The following is a 16,015-nucleotide window of genomic DNA, read 5'->3' as shown; positions in this document are numbered from 1 at the left end:
AGCATTAACTAACACAGTACTTTGATGAATCATTTGCATATTGTGGAATATGTTCTAGGATTTAAAATCCATTGACAGTGAGACAGAAATAAGATGCTAGCTGAATAGAACTAGCATGGTGGGTGATTTGTACTTCTTAAAGGAACTGTACACCCTATTCATTTTAAGAAATTTAGAGAAGCCATAGCGTGCACATTCAGGATGGCGAGTCTGGAAGTAAAATCTTCTGGTGCAAAATCAGACCATTCTATTCACCATTGAATAAATGTGCACTACAATTACAATTGGATCAGTGCTTTGTGTAGTTATTGGAGTTCTCTTCTTCAATTTGTACTTTTAATAGAAGCTATTAAAAGCCAAATGTTGGGTCTATGTGATGAGTGTAAATAACATATTATGGCAGCCCACCTGGTTAGCCATGCAGTCTAATGCTCTGCTTTCCAGGCGAGAAGGTGTGCCGGTCCCCGGCATGAATCCGCCCAGCGGAGTAGTGTCGAGGTCCGGTGTGCCGGCCAGTCTGTGGTTGGTTTTTAAGGCGGTTTTCCATCTGCCTCGGTGAATGGAGGCTGGTTGCACGTATTCCACCTCAGTTACACTATGTTGGCAGTTGTTGCACAAACGCTGTCTCCACGTACGCGTACACCGTCGTTACTCTACCACACACCACACAAACATTGGGGTTACACTCATTTGGAATGAGACATTCCTAGGGGAGGTCGACTGATGGCCAAATCACACAATAACTTGGGTTCAGTGTGGGCAGCAATGGGGTGAGTGGATTGCTGTAGCCTGTTGGGTGAACCACTGAGGGCTATGGTGGGGATTAAGCCTCTCCATCGTTTCTAGGTCCCCGGTTCAATACAATACAACATATTATGGCACGCAAAATTAATCCAGTATTTCAACCTGCAGAGGCTGTAATTGAATCAACTTAATAAGATACCTAACAGTTGTAGTGGACTTGGAGCAGCAGCTTCATGTGCCTACCTCAGCCAATCACATTATGAGATTTTGTAAACATCTGTATGGCAGTGCTAAGTGTTGCTGCAGTACCATAGAAGACTCTTGTTTTTGCCTGCAGCCATTTGTGCTTTATAATTGAAGTTAAGCAACAGCACTGGTAGTTGTCAAGGATCATGGTATGCCGATTTGACTATAAGTGAAAAGTTCTTAGACTGGCTGTGAAAGAAGGTGTTCTCTTAGCTGGCCAGAATTTTTCCTGTTTGTTGTTTTCATCATGACTCGATGTGGCTGCAAAATATCCACCTAAAGCTTATCATAATTTTTCCAATGTCTTGTGTTTCACTCACATATTTATTTGGTTGTGGGAGTAAGTGGAAATCAGTGTGTGCTGATGGTGGTGACTGGATCGAATCTTACATAAAATCTGTTTTTCATTGCCGAGTGTGGTGCATTGCTTAATAAAATATATCTTGCTGTTTTGCAATCCAGACCTTTTCCCACATATTGCAGATAGTAATTCTACTGTCCAGTTTCTGTAGTAAGTGAAAGAGCAGCCAATGGCCTTGCCTTGTTGAATATACCAGTTCCCATCAGATCACCAAAGTTAAGCAACATTTGGAGGGGGGGGGGGCAGTACTTGGATAGGTAGTAGCCAGGGCACATCACGAACTGTTGACTACTTTCCCTTTTTTAGGAGAGGAGAGCTGATAGCGTAAAGCACCTGATCCCCAGACTTTGCAGTGTGTCCTGGATTAAATTCCAAACCTTTCTGTAGGGTCTCATGGATTGAGGGCATGTGTCACTGCTGATGCAGATGTTAAGCTTGGTGGCCTCCTTGGTACTATTCAGGAGTAGGCTATGTGCTGGTACTCGGTTTCACCTTCTCTCTTCTCTAACCGTACAGTGCAAAAATGACACTGTACTACAGAGATACACTTAGTAATCATCGACATGTAGTAGATACACTTAAATGGTGTGTGTGAAGGATGGAAAAAACTTTTCTAATTAACATGGCAGAATCTACCCGTCAGAGTCTTCCAGTCAACCATGTCTCACAACTTTTTTTTTGTGTGAGAGTGTCATGGAGATGCTCATCATAAACCAATGGGAGACATTAAAAAAGCATTATCATGCATCGTGGACTCTTAAAACTTTTAGTGTGTATGTTCCAAAAATAATTGGGCAACATGTTTCTTCCTCCATATTTTGTGAAGTGACCATGTTAGGAAAAATTGGAGAAATTCAAGCTTGTATAAAGTCTTTACTGACAGTTGTTGCACACCATTGTAAAATGTAACAGGTGATAGAGAGTATTACCAGAAATATCTTCAGCCACACACTGTAATGGGGCTTGCGGACTACACATGTAAATAACACTGTTCATGACATTTTCAGTAGAACTACCAACTTTGACTTAACAGCTTGGATTTCTCTTTCGTGCGTGGCATATGCCATTTACAGAAACAAATCAGATCACAAACTAAGTTGCATTCTTTCTAAAGTGGAAACATTTATAAGAATTTCATTTTCTTTATTTGTTAGCATCCATAGTGCACAAAGCTCTCGCTTAGTTTGTCATGTAAAATGTTCTGAACTCTTTCTTATTATATGCTGATAGCATTAATCTATTACGTGCACAAATTGTTCAATTCCGTAATGTGCACAGTGTGAATATGCTCATTTGTGGTTTTAGTTTTGTTACGTCCATGTAAGTTGTCTTGAGAAGCATGTTTGTAATAAACTGTACAGAATGCAAAATATACTGACACACGATCCTCTAGTTTGAGCCATCTGAACAAATCACAAATGTTAATTGTCTTATACAGCCACACACACTTAACAACAAAGTTACTAAGTAGTGGATGTGATGACCTCTCAAAATGTTCAAATGTGTGTGAAATCCTATGGGACTTAACTGCAAAGTCATCAGTCACACACAGACACACACACACACACACACACACACACACACACACACACGAAGGAGGACTCGAACCTCTGCCGGGACCAGCCGCATAGTCCACGACTGCAGCACCTTAGACCGCTCGTCCAATCCTGCAGCAATGACCTCTCAATTTCAAAGCATATCAGTGGCAGTGACTAATTTGTTCTATAACATCAGATAGAATCATTTAATTTTCATGCAATAAGAGCAACTATTTTGACAGTAAGGAGCTGTTGAATATGTATATTGGCCTACAATACCAAAAAATGAAAAAGGTAAGATATATTACAGGTTATTAGTCATGAAATCCTCAGTAACTAATTTCTTATTTAGAATTACTCTAGTACTAGTGTGGTATCATATATTCTGTGCACAAAGAATATTTTCCGCAGTCACTAGTTTCGATTCAGTCTCTGTACATGATCGTGTGCTTCTGTTCTTCTTTCTCCTGGCAGCTGAAAATCCTGGGGTCTGCTCCACAGGAACATAGTTTTTGCCTCTGACATTCTTGTAGTTTTTGCCTCTGATATTCTTGTGCATAATGTTAGCTCATTACTTGCATAATATTTGTTACTTGTTCTTATTACCCATAATGTACCTGGCACTGGTAAAACTGCAGTAGTTATATTAATGAGAGGCATGTACATCAGCAGAATGATAGTATTTTTTAATGTGTCATTTGGTGCACTGCCTCTTTCAGTTTCATATCCCCCAACCCGCTGCCTCTGTCCCATGCTTACCGCTCTTAGAAGTGGACACTACTTATAGTAGAGCTACATGTGTCTGTAATTTGTGGAACATAGGAAAGGCAGCTAGCAAATGGATAATATTATAAATACGGATAGAAAATTAATTTGCACATTTAGATCTGTCAGAAATATTGAACAACCAGAAAAGTGAGTAGACTGGCTGAGTCACTATAAAGATGGTTACAAAATTATTCATATCATATCATTATAACACATTTTATTTGACAAAGAAGGTGCTCTGTTACCAGTTCCTTGATTTTTAAAAATAAGCATTTTTTAAAGAACATTTAATTGTAGTGAGTGACATACTGATTACAACAGTAGTTGCTTGCAAGTATGTTCTTGTAGCATTTCATCTGCAGCCATTGTAGGTTTGGAAGTGCTGTTTTTCACATTTATTTCTTGGGGTGCAAGAGTACTTGATTAACTACATTGGTTCACATCATGATTGTGCGGTGATACTTGGTCTTCTGGTCTTGGAGTAATTTAGTTGGTGGTAGTTTCTCAACTCAAGGGTCGCAAACATTAGAAGAAGTTAATATATACATGTGCAAAACTTGTGGATAAAAGGTACTTTGGCATGGTGTGTCACTGACAAGTAACACTGCACGATGAAACTTGGGACCATATACAGAAAGAACTGCTACAGTATAGTACAGATGATAACTGAAAGAAATACCCAGTGAGGTGAAAAGAAATGACACCTTTATTAAAAGGCAATAATTACACTGAAGTAAATGATGAAGGGTAACTGGAATGTTCTGCCAGTGAAAATATTCGTGCAGCATAATGAAGCAAACACAAAATTTTCTGCAAAATCCACTATAACAATGCTTGAAGTGTCAAGGTTTGATATTCTGGGTGAGTTGCCCAACAAATTGAAGAAGGCCATCCACGGAAAAGAAGCAGCATTGATTCATCAACAGCCACGCGGAAAATGAAAGATAACTTGCTAGCTTTTGGAGTAATCCTATTTCGTGGTAGAAAAAAACACCACACACACACACCTAGGCATGTCACACACAGTTGGTGCTGTTGGGGAGTGGCACACGCTGAAGGTGATATGAGGACACGAATTGGGGAGGGGTGGCAGGACGGAGGAAGGGGAAACTGTTGGATGGAGGATGTGGAGACAGTGGGTTCCTGGAGATTGAGGCCAGGGCAATTACAGGAAAGGAGGATGTGTTGCAATGATAACACCTATTTGTGTAGTTCGGAGAAGTTGGTGGTGGAGGGGAGGATCCAGGCGGCCGGGTTGTGAAGCAGGTGTGTTGCGCTCAGCTGCATGTTGTGACACCTGCCACTGGATGGTGGCAACTCTTTGGTGGCGGCCATTCATCCTGGTGGACAGATGGCTGGTAGTCGTACTAACATAAAAAAACTTTACAGTGTTTGCAAGCAGATATGACATGGTTTCTGCAGGTGCCCTGCCCTCTGATGGGTTAGGATATACCTGTGGCAGGACTGGACTAGGAATTGCTGGGTCCGTGGATTGGGCAAGTCTTATGCCAAAGCCTACCAGAGATATGATCCCTGTGGCAAGGGACTGTGGCAAGGGACTGGCAGAGGGCTGGACTAGGATGTTGTGTCATTTGGGTGGGTGACAGAACACCAGTTTAGGAGGCGTGGCAAGGCTCTTGGGTAGGATGTCCCTAATTTCATGGCATTATGGTATTAGGAGGAATAGGGGTATGTGAGGATAAACAGCATACTGGGCAAGGTAGTTCATGACACTGCAGGTAAGTCGTCCACCAGTGGCTAAGCTGTAGGGAGTGCTTTTCTTATGTAAGAGGGATGGCAGCTGTTGAAATACAAGTGCTGTTGGTGGGTTTAATGTGGACAGAGGTGTGGATTGAGCCATCAGAGGTGGAGGTCAACACCCAGAAATGTGGCACATTGGGTTGAGGAGAACCAGGTGAAGTGGATAGGAGAGAAGGTGCTGAAGTTGTGAAGGAATGAGGACAGGGTCTTGGCCAAGTCTACATCATGAAGATATCAACAATAAACTTGAGCCAGACTAGTGCTTGGGAGGCAAGGAAGGTTTTCTCTAGATGGCCCTTAAAACGGATTGGCATAGGAGTGTGCCATGTGGGTGCACCACAGATTCCTTTGTAAGCATTCCCTCTACCCACCCCACCACATAACCTTCACCGTAAACCAGTCCGTCTGTCAAAACGGAGCACTGACATTGTTTTTCCAGCCAGTACCATGTAGCGGCATAGCTGTATGTATGCAAGCCTGTGGGTTTTCTGTGTGTATATAATCTAGAAAAAGGTTCCTCGAAATGCTACCAAGTCTTCTTTCTTTTTGTGTGTGCTTACTGATGACTCAGCACTTCCATTTTTCGGTGATCAGTTTCCTTTAATCCTTCTTTAGAGCAAAGCTCACACAACTTTAAACAACCAACAGCATATTTTTCTTTGAAAGGTAAGTACACATCTTCCTGATCTCTTTTTGTCTTCTAAACCGTTTTGACATTTTCTGAATAGACAGACAGTAGCAGAAATTCAACTTACATCACCATCATAGTAGAAAATCTGGACATGTTTTATCACATCCTACCTATTCTGTATTCCACTTATGGCTTTATTTTGACAAAATATCGTGACCATGTATTCAGTAGTGTTAAAAATGTTTGGATTTTTTCATTACTTTCTCTTTAACTCAAATACCTCACCCCCATGAACCATGGACCTTGCCGTTGGTGGGGAGGCTTGCGTGCCTCAGCGATACAGATAGCCGTACCGTAGGTACAACCACAACGGAGGGGTATCTGTTGAGAGGCCAGACAAATGTGTGGTTCCTGAAGAGGGGCAGCAGCCTTTTCAGTAGTTGCAAGGGCAACAGTCTGGATGATTGACTGATCTGGCCTTGTAACATTAACCAAAACGGCCTTGCTGTGCTGGTACTGCGAACGGCTGAAAGCAAGGGGAAACTACAGCCGTAATTTTTCCCGAGGGCATGCAGCTTTACTGTATGATTAAATGATGATGGCGTCCTCTTGGGTAAAATATTCCGGAGGTAAAATAGTCCCCCATTCGGATCTCCGGGCGGGGACTACTCAAGAGGATGTCGTTATCAGGAGAAAGAAAACTGGCGTTCTACGGATCGGAGCGTGGAATGTCAGGTCCCTTAATCGGGCAGGTAGGTTAGAAAATTTGAAAAGGGAAATGGATAGGTTAAAGTTAGATATAGTGGGAATTAGTGAAGTTCGGTGGCAGGAGGAACAAGACTTCTGGTCAGGTGACTACAGGGTTATAAACACAAAGTCAAATAGGGGTAATGCAGGAGTAGGTTTAATAATGAATAGGAAAATAGGAACGCGGGTAAGCTACTACAAACAGCATAGTGAACGCATTACTGTGGCCAAGATAGATACGAAGCCCACACCTACTACAGTAGTACAAGTTTATATGCCAACTATCTCTGCAGATGACGAAGAAATTGAAGAAATGTATGATGAAATAAAAGAAATTATTCAGATAGTGAAGGGAGACGAAAATTTAATAGTCATGGGTGACTGGAATTTGAGTGTAGGAAAAGGGAGAGAAGGAAACGTAGTAGGTGAATATGGATTGGGGCTAAGAAACGAAAGAGGAAGCCGCCTGGTAGAATTTTGCACAGAGCACAACTTAATCATAGCTAACACTTGGTTTAAGAATCATTATAGAAGGTTGTATACATGGAAGAACCCTGGAGATACTAAAAGGTATCAGATAGATTATATAATGGTAAGACAGAGATTTAGGAACCAGGTTTTAAATTGTAAGACATTTCCAGGAGCAGATGTGGACTCTGACCACAATCTATTGGTTATGACCTGTAGATTAAAACTGCAAAAAGGTGGGAATTTAAGGAGATGGGACCTGGATAAACTGAAAGAACCAGAGGTTGTACAGAGTTTCAGGGAGAGCATAAGGGAACAATTGACAGGAATGGGGGAAAGAAATACAGTAGAAGAAGAATGGGTAGCTTTGAGGGATGAAGTAGTGAAGGCAGCAGAGGATCAAGTAGGTAAAAAGACGAGGGCTAGTAGAAATCCTTGGGTAACTGAAGAAATATTGAATTTAATTGATGAAAGGAGAAAATATAAAAATGCAGTAAATGAAGCAGGCAAAAAGGAATACAAACGACTCAAAAATGAGATCGACAGGAAGTGCAAAATGGCTAAGCAGGGATGGCTAGAGGACAAATGTAAGGATGTAGAAGCTTATCTCACTAGGGGTAAGATAGATACTGCCTACAGGAAAATTAAAGATACCTTTGGAGATAAGAGAACCACTTGTATGAACATCAAGAGCTCAGATGGAAACCCAGTTCTGAGCAAAGAAGGGAAAGCAGAAAGGTGGAAGGAGTATATAGAGGGTCTATATAAGGGCGATGTACTTGAGGACAATTTTATGGGAATGGAAGAGGATGTAGATGAAGATGAAATGGGTGATACGATACTGCGTGAAGAGTTTGACAGAGCACTGAAAGACCTGAGTCGAAACAAGGCCCCCGGAGTAGACAACATTCCATTGGAACTACTGACGGCCTTGGGAGAGCCAGTCCTGACAAAACTCTACCATCTGGTGAGCAAGATGTATGAAACAGGCGAAATACCCTCAGACTTCAAGAAGAATATAATAATTCCAATCCCAAAGAAAGCAGGTGTTGACAGATGTGAGAATTACCGAACAATCAGTTTAATAAGCCACAGCTGCAAAATACTAACACGAATTCTTTACAGACGAATGGAAAAACTAGTAGAAGCCGACCTCGGGGAAGATCAGTTTGGATTCCGTAGAAATACTGGAACACGTGAGGCAATACTGACCTTACGACTTATCTTAGAAGAAAGATTAAGGAAAGGCAAACCTACGTTTCTAGCATTTGTAGACTTAGAGAAAGCTTTTGACAATGTTGACTGGAATACTCTCTTTCAAATTCTAAAGGTGGCAGGGGTAAAATACAGGGAGCGAAAGGCTATTTACAATTTGTACAGAAACCAGATGGCAGTTATAAGAGTCGAGGGACATGAAAGGGAAGCAGTGGTTGGGAGGGGAGTAAGACAGGGTTGTAGCCTCTCCCCGATGTTATTCAATCTGTATATTGAGCAAGCAGTAAAGGAAACAAAAGAAAAATTCGGAGTAGGTATTAAAATCCATGGAGAAGAAATAAAAGCTTTGAGGTTCGCCGATGACATTGTAATTCTGTCAGAGACAGCAAAGGACTTGGAAGAGCAGTTGAACGGAATGGATGGTGTCTTGAAGGGAGGATATAAGATGAACATCAACAAAAGCAAAACGAGGATAATGGAATGTAGTCAAATTAAGTCGGGTGATGTTGAGGGTATTAGATTAGGAAATGAGACACTTAAAGTAGTAAAGGAGTTTTGCTATTTAGGGAGCAAAATAACTGATGATGGTCGAAGTAGAGAGGATATAAAATGTAGACTGGCAATGGCAAGGAAAGCGTTTCTGAAGAAGAGAAATTTGTTAACATCGAGTATAGATTTAAGTGTCAGGAAGTCATTTCTGAAAGTATTTGTATGGAGTGTAGCCATGTATGGAAGTGAAACGTGGACGGTAAATAGTTTGGACAAGAAGAGAATAGAAGCTTTCGAAATGTGGTGCTACAGAAGAATGCTGAAGATTAGATGGGTAGATCACATAACTAATGAGGAGGTACTGAATAAGATTGGGGAGAAGAGGAGTTTGTGGCACAACTTGACCAGAAGAAGGGATCGGTTGGTAGGACATGTTCTGAGGCATCAAGGGATCACCAATTTAGTATTGGAGGGTAAAAATCGTAGGGGGAGACCAAGAGATGAATACACTAAGCAGATTCAGAAGGATGTAGGTTGCAGTAGGTGCTGGGAGATGATGAAGCTTGCACAGGATAGAGTAGCATGGAGAGCTGTATCAAACCAGTCTCAGGACTGAAGACCACAACAAACTCAAATTATGCTAAATTTCTCTGAATTTTTTGCATTAAACTATTAACACTCTGTGCACTCAGCACTGTCATGTACTTAAGACATTTTCCACTGTAACATGTAGCACTTCGGATACAGGTAGCTGAAATTTTTTATGATAAGCAATGAGACCTGGGTCAAATGTATTCTGGATGGTGGTGGGGTCAGACACAAACTGTGAGGTATGAAGTATTTTTAATATTTTGGAAGACGGGCGGTGACTTGTAAGTAGTATTAAAAAAGTTCCAGTTCTGGCCCTGTTAAGAACCTGCATAATACAGACTTGTAAATCATTTTCTCGAAAGAAAGACACCTGACTACACTATATTGTTTCATTTCCCTATGAGTGGGAGAGGGGGGGGGGGTGTTGGCAGTTTGCCCCAACTTGATTTCCTGTCAGAGGGGTCACAGTTTGCAGTAATTGATGGAAAGTCAAATAAAACAGAAGTGATTTCTGATGTTCTCTTAGCCGTACGGGGTAGCCTTGCGGTCTGAGGCGCCTTGTCATGTTTCGTGTGGTTCCCTCCCTGTCGGAGGTTGGAATCCTCCCTTGGGCATGGATGTGTGTCATCCTTAGCGTAAGTTAGTTTAAAGTTAGATAAATTAGTGTGTAAGTCTAGGGACTGATGACCTCAGCAGTTTGGTCCCATAGAAGCTTACTACAAATTTCCAAGTTTCTGGTGTTCTCCAAGGCAGTGTTATAGGGCCTCTGCTGTTCCTTATCTATATAAACGATTTAGGAGGCAATCTGAGTAGTGATCTTAGGTCATTTGCAGGTGATGTCATTTATCATATAGTAAAGTCATCAGAAGTTCAAAACAAATTGCAAAATGATTTAGAAAAGATACCTGTAAGTTGTGAAAATTGGCAGTTGTCCCTAAATGATGAAAAGTGTGAGGTCATCCACATGAGTGCTAAAAGGAATCCATTAAACTTTGGTTACACAATAAATCAGTCAAATCTAAAAGTCGTAAATTCAAACAAATATCTAGGAATTACAATTATGAACAATTTAAATTGGAAAGAACACAGAAAATGTGAGGAAGGCAGACCTAAGACTGCATTTTATTGGCAGAACACTTGGAAGATGCAACTGATCTACTAGAGAGACTGCCTACACAACACTTGTCTGACCCATTTTGGAGTACTGCTGCAGGGTATGGGATCCTTACCGAGAAGGGTTAACAGAGTACTTCGAGAAAGTTCAGAGAAGAGCAGCATGTTTCGTACTATCAAGAAATAGGGGAGAGAGTGTCATTGACACGATACAGGAATTGGGGTGGGCATCATCAAAACAAAAGCATTTTTCTTTGCAACGGAATCTTCTCACAAAATTTAAATCGCCAACTTTCTCCTCTGAATACAAAATTTTTTGTTGAGACCAACCTACATAGAAAGAAACAATCATTACAATAAAATAAGGGAAATTAGAGCTCACACAGAAAGATACAGGTGTTTGTTTTTTCCGCACTCTTCAAGATTGGAATAATAGAGAATTTTTGTGAAGGTGCTTCAATGAACCTTCTGCCAGGCATTTAAATGTGTTTTGCAGAGTTGTAGAACTTCACATTCATCCACTGCTGAAAGCTATATAATGTAGGAGGTAAAACTGACTTACAGCATATTACACAAAACTTAATACCTGGGATAAGTGCAATACATTTATGCTTCCTTGCTGTGGTTTAGGTTAAAGAAACAACTTTCAAACATTTACCAGTCTTTTTCACCATACTTTTTAAAAGGGTCGCAGCAATTTCTGTGTCTACAAGTGTTACAGTGTCAATATTTTTTAAGCTACTTCTTATCTTCATTAATTGAGTACTAGCTCGATTCAGACTTGTTGTGTTTATTAAATCAATCTCTTTCCTACTATTAATAGTTTTTGGCACACCTCACTAACACAAAACCTATAAAACATTTGTTTTTTCATGATGATTTCTGAATTGCGTGTGTGTGTGTTTTGCAGAAAAGAACTGGATGATTGAAGTTTGTACTGACACTAATAGTCTAATTAGCCAAGGATGTATTATAAAAAGTCTGCAAGGGGAGACAAGAAAGAGTTAGTGACTGATTTTTTTCATTGTTGTTTAGCCATTTGAAGCAAGAATCATTACAGCTTTATTGAAATAGTACAAGATCTAGCAAAAAAGAAAAAAAAACACCCTCCAGTTTCTTTTTAATATTGAAAGTATGTTAATGGGTATTATGTGAAGCAAAAATTATGATGGTGAAATTTCATTACAAATTTGTAAAAATTTCTATGCATGATTACCCCTTTTTATATATACTGTAGTTGATTCTTTTTTATCTTTACCATGAAACCAAATTAAATAATACTGATTAATAAATTAAAAAGTTACAGCGGTTACAAATTAAAAGCCATCTTGTTACTCTATGCCACTTTGTGAAAATGACCCACATTTCAAATTGGCTCAACTATCCGCCATCAAAAAAAGTTGAAAAATTATTTTAACCATATTTAATTTTGTACTTTCTTACAACAAATTTTCACAAACACCTGGGCGATTTCACATGAAACAGACCGAACTACAAAAGGCAGGACATGGATCTTAATAGGATATGTGATCACCATAGATGGACATGTTCTGCAACGTCCTCCATCCTGTCGTCAGTGGATGTGGACATGCTGTAACATATCTTTGACACATCCCACATGTGCTCAATAAAGTTGGGGAAACGTGCAGTGCAGTCACTGTAAATCCTCTCATTCCAAGGTCTCCTCCACCTGCGCTATTCGATGTGGTTGCACAGAGTCAACCATAAAAATGAAGTCAGGGCTGAATGCACCCCAGAAAAGAGGTGCATAGGAAAGGAGTACGGTGTCACAATAAAAATGTTTGGTAAGTGTACCATGTTCAAATATTTGGAGGTCAATGAGCCCTTGCAACAACTTCCCACACCTGGACCACCAAAATGATCATGTTAGAAAGTGCTGGGTGCACTCCCCCCCCCCCCCCCCCCCCCCCCCCCCCCCCCCGCCACATGGTGAGAGGTGGGAACATGATATGAATCTAGGAACATTATTGAACCTGATTGTTTTAGTGCTTATGGTGTTGTTGTGGAGAGGCATAATGTTGCATGGATAGACTGACCTCCAAATCTTTGAACTCTGTACTCTCACTTGTCAACATTGTGACAATGTACTAGTTCCCCATGTGCGTCTTTCCAAGGGTGCATTTGACCAGACTTTTTTTTGTGGATAATGTTGCTGACTATGAACATCGCACGTGAAGCAACTCTTGGAACAAGAGGATACTCGGCAAATGGACTGGCTCACCCATTCCCCCCAGCATAAGTCCCATTCAACATGAGTGAGATTTGTTGGGGATATATATTGCGGCACATCCATACGCACCAACGACCACCCTGTAGTTGTCAGCAGTCTGGGGAAGAAATGGAATGCCACTCCACAAAAAATCCTTACCAAGCTTGTAGTCAGCATGGGGGAACACTGCACATCAGGCATTGCCATCCCCGGTGATCACACGCCCTGTTGAGAATCATATCCCTCCTTTCGTAATGTCCACAGGACCATCATAAATTGGGGTGATTAGAGTGTAATTATTGTCTTTGAACAAAAGTGTCATTTCTGTGTGTCTTATTTCTTTCACTTACCTTCTGTACCACACTTTAGTTATTCTTCCTATGTATGGTCGAAGTATCATTGAGGTATGTTATTTTTGCAGTGACATATCATATCTAAGTTACTTTCATCCTTAAGTTTTGCACACCAGTGTATAAATGCCAAGAAATATCTTTTTAATCCATATCCACATTTTGTTAACAATAGCCTGTCCTGTTATTGTGATGTAGATTCTTATAAATTCCGTGTAGATGTCATGGTACTGTTTCTTGGTGTAAATTTAATACGGTTTCACCTTTCTTTAATGATAACAAACTTACATGCAGCATGTTCAGAAAAATCCATCACCACAGGCTAGGCTTTGAAAATGAGTGATTTTACTCTCCATCATTGAGACAGAGAGACTTTGTGAAAATTGCAATGATTATGTGATGCTGTGGGAATTTGATTTTCTGCTCATTCTTTTCTTTAGAGCACTGCGTATAATTTGTGGAATAGCTAAAAATCACAATGCAAGATATGGATGATTTATTATGATGGGTATTATTGCCCTTGACATTTCTAAGAGAAATGAGGGGAGAGAGAACATTGATAATTTTGCGTTGTTCACATAATACAAGCTGTCACTACATTCCCCCCCACAAAAAAACACACACACACACACACACACACACACACACACACACAATATCTTTAAACAGTGCCAAAAACCCGTGTTTCATTTTCTGTCAAGCTGTATGCTAGGAAGTCTGATATCAGTTGCAATGAAGTCCATACATATTTCAATCTCTATACCTCCTTTCAAATTCCAGTAACAATTTCCCAAGCAATGTTGCCAGCTGCATCAACTTCACAGCACTGTAATGAGTATTGTACAACCATATGTTCTTGAGAATTTTTTGATTTTATTTCACTTTTCAAATAATGTTCCTCTGTAACCTTCTTACAAAAACACCATCCCTGCCTTTAATGTCCTAAACACAATGGAGCTCATGGGTGCCACAGACACATGGCATTCTGAGTGAGGCACTGCTATAATTGCTGGTAGTCATGTGACAATCAACATCGTAAGTCTCAAGATGGGCAGCCTGTAACAATCCACAAAAACAAATCATGCGTAACTAGCCTGTAACCCAAGATTTACATTTCGATAGAAACACTGCAAATGATCTGTGGAGTATGTAATGAACTCGGGGAATAATTACACAGTTTCTTTTAAATAGCAATAACTGTCTTTAAACAAAGAAAAACTAGTATGTTCAGTTCTGGATGATGATGGCTGTAATCGAAGTCAAATGCTATATAGCATTGGATAATGCTGGGTGAGAAATAAACAATTCAAAGAATAAAGACACCTGTAACTTACAGTGGGTTTGTTGAACAGATGGGCACATGTGTAAGAACATTTAAGAATGTCCTTCAGGGCACACGCAGTCCTTACGGGCAGCGCCATTATGTGTTACTTATCAAGAAACGAAATACACCTGATGTTCATTACACCACTGCCAGTTGTGGAGAGCTTAATTTTTAAGCCTTTTTGCGTTTACCACATTTTGCAACACCTTTTGTAGTATCATCCATAAGAAAGGCAGGAAGCAGATAGCGTAAGCAATCCGAAGTGTCTATAGTCACATTCTTAATTGAACAGGCATAGTAACATGATCTTTATGATATATAGGTTATCACACTATTTCAAGCATATAAGAACCATAGACTCTTCAGTAGTAGTTACCAAGAGTCACTCTGTGGTTAACTAGTTCTGTCATGCTTGTCACTTAACTCCAATGACATTAACCAGCCTCCTTCGCTATTTGTCGAGATTTCAAAGGCCTATAAAAATTATAGGTAGTTTATATAATAATCCAGTTTCTTCTGATCATCTCAGAACCATTAGTCATTTCTTTGAAATGACTGTAGCACAGCAAGGTGCACTTGCAGAAGCAGGTGACCTTCATCTCGGTTCTAAAGCAGTTTTCCGAGTACAGTTGCTGTAGAAAGCCAGCTGATACCTTCTGTGGTGTCACCACTAGACACCACACTTGCTAGGTGGTAGCTTTAAATCGGCCGCGGTCCATTAGTACATGTCGGACCCGCGTGTCGCCACTGTGTGATCGCAGACCATGCGCCACCACACGGCAGGTCTAGAGAGACGTACGAGCACTCGCCCCAGTTGTACGGACGACATTGCTAGCGACTACACGTACGAAGCCTTTCTCTCAATTGCCGAGCGACAGTTAGAATAGCCTTCAGCTAAGTCCATGGCTACGACCTAGCAAGGCGCCATTAACCATATCTGGAGAGAGTCTCACTTGTATTATCAAGAGCAATGTACAACAAGAAATTAAAGTTAAGTATATGAGAAGCTCCGTTCTTTTCTTTATAGCATTCATAGAGTATCCTGTTTCAGACTTAACGCAAGACGGCGTGAGTTGACGCGTGCCCTTTCGGCTACTTCACTGTGGCGTAGCTAGCTTGTTACGTCACAACACCTTCCAACTGCAAGGCATCTGCAATGATCAGGCTCTTGGTCACTCTTCAACACACTGTTGCAACTGAAAAGTTTAGGAGCTGAATGTCACGTGTAAAATTATGGTGACAAATTACGCTGATTGCAAAGCTCATGACAACTTTTTGTCTCTCATATTCTTAGAACCAAATTCACCAACAATACAGGCACACTTCAAACACAAACAAACAAAACAAACTTGTACCATGGACATGCTTTAAGTAAAAAACTCTACCATTCAGAAAACTACTATTCCAAATGCTAATGTCAATGCCTTCTAGGTAACAGA

The sequence above is a fragment of the Schistocerca nitens genome, chromosome 2 (genome assembly GCF_023898315.1).
Source record: "Schistocerca nitens isolate TAMUIC-IGC-003100 chromosome 2, iqSchNite1.1, whole genome shotgun sequence".
Classification (NCBI taxonomy): domain Eukaryota; kingdom Metazoa; phylum Arthropoda; class Insecta; order Orthoptera; family Acrididae; genus Schistocerca; species Schistocerca nitens.
This window is presented reverse-complemented; position numbering follows the sequence as displayed.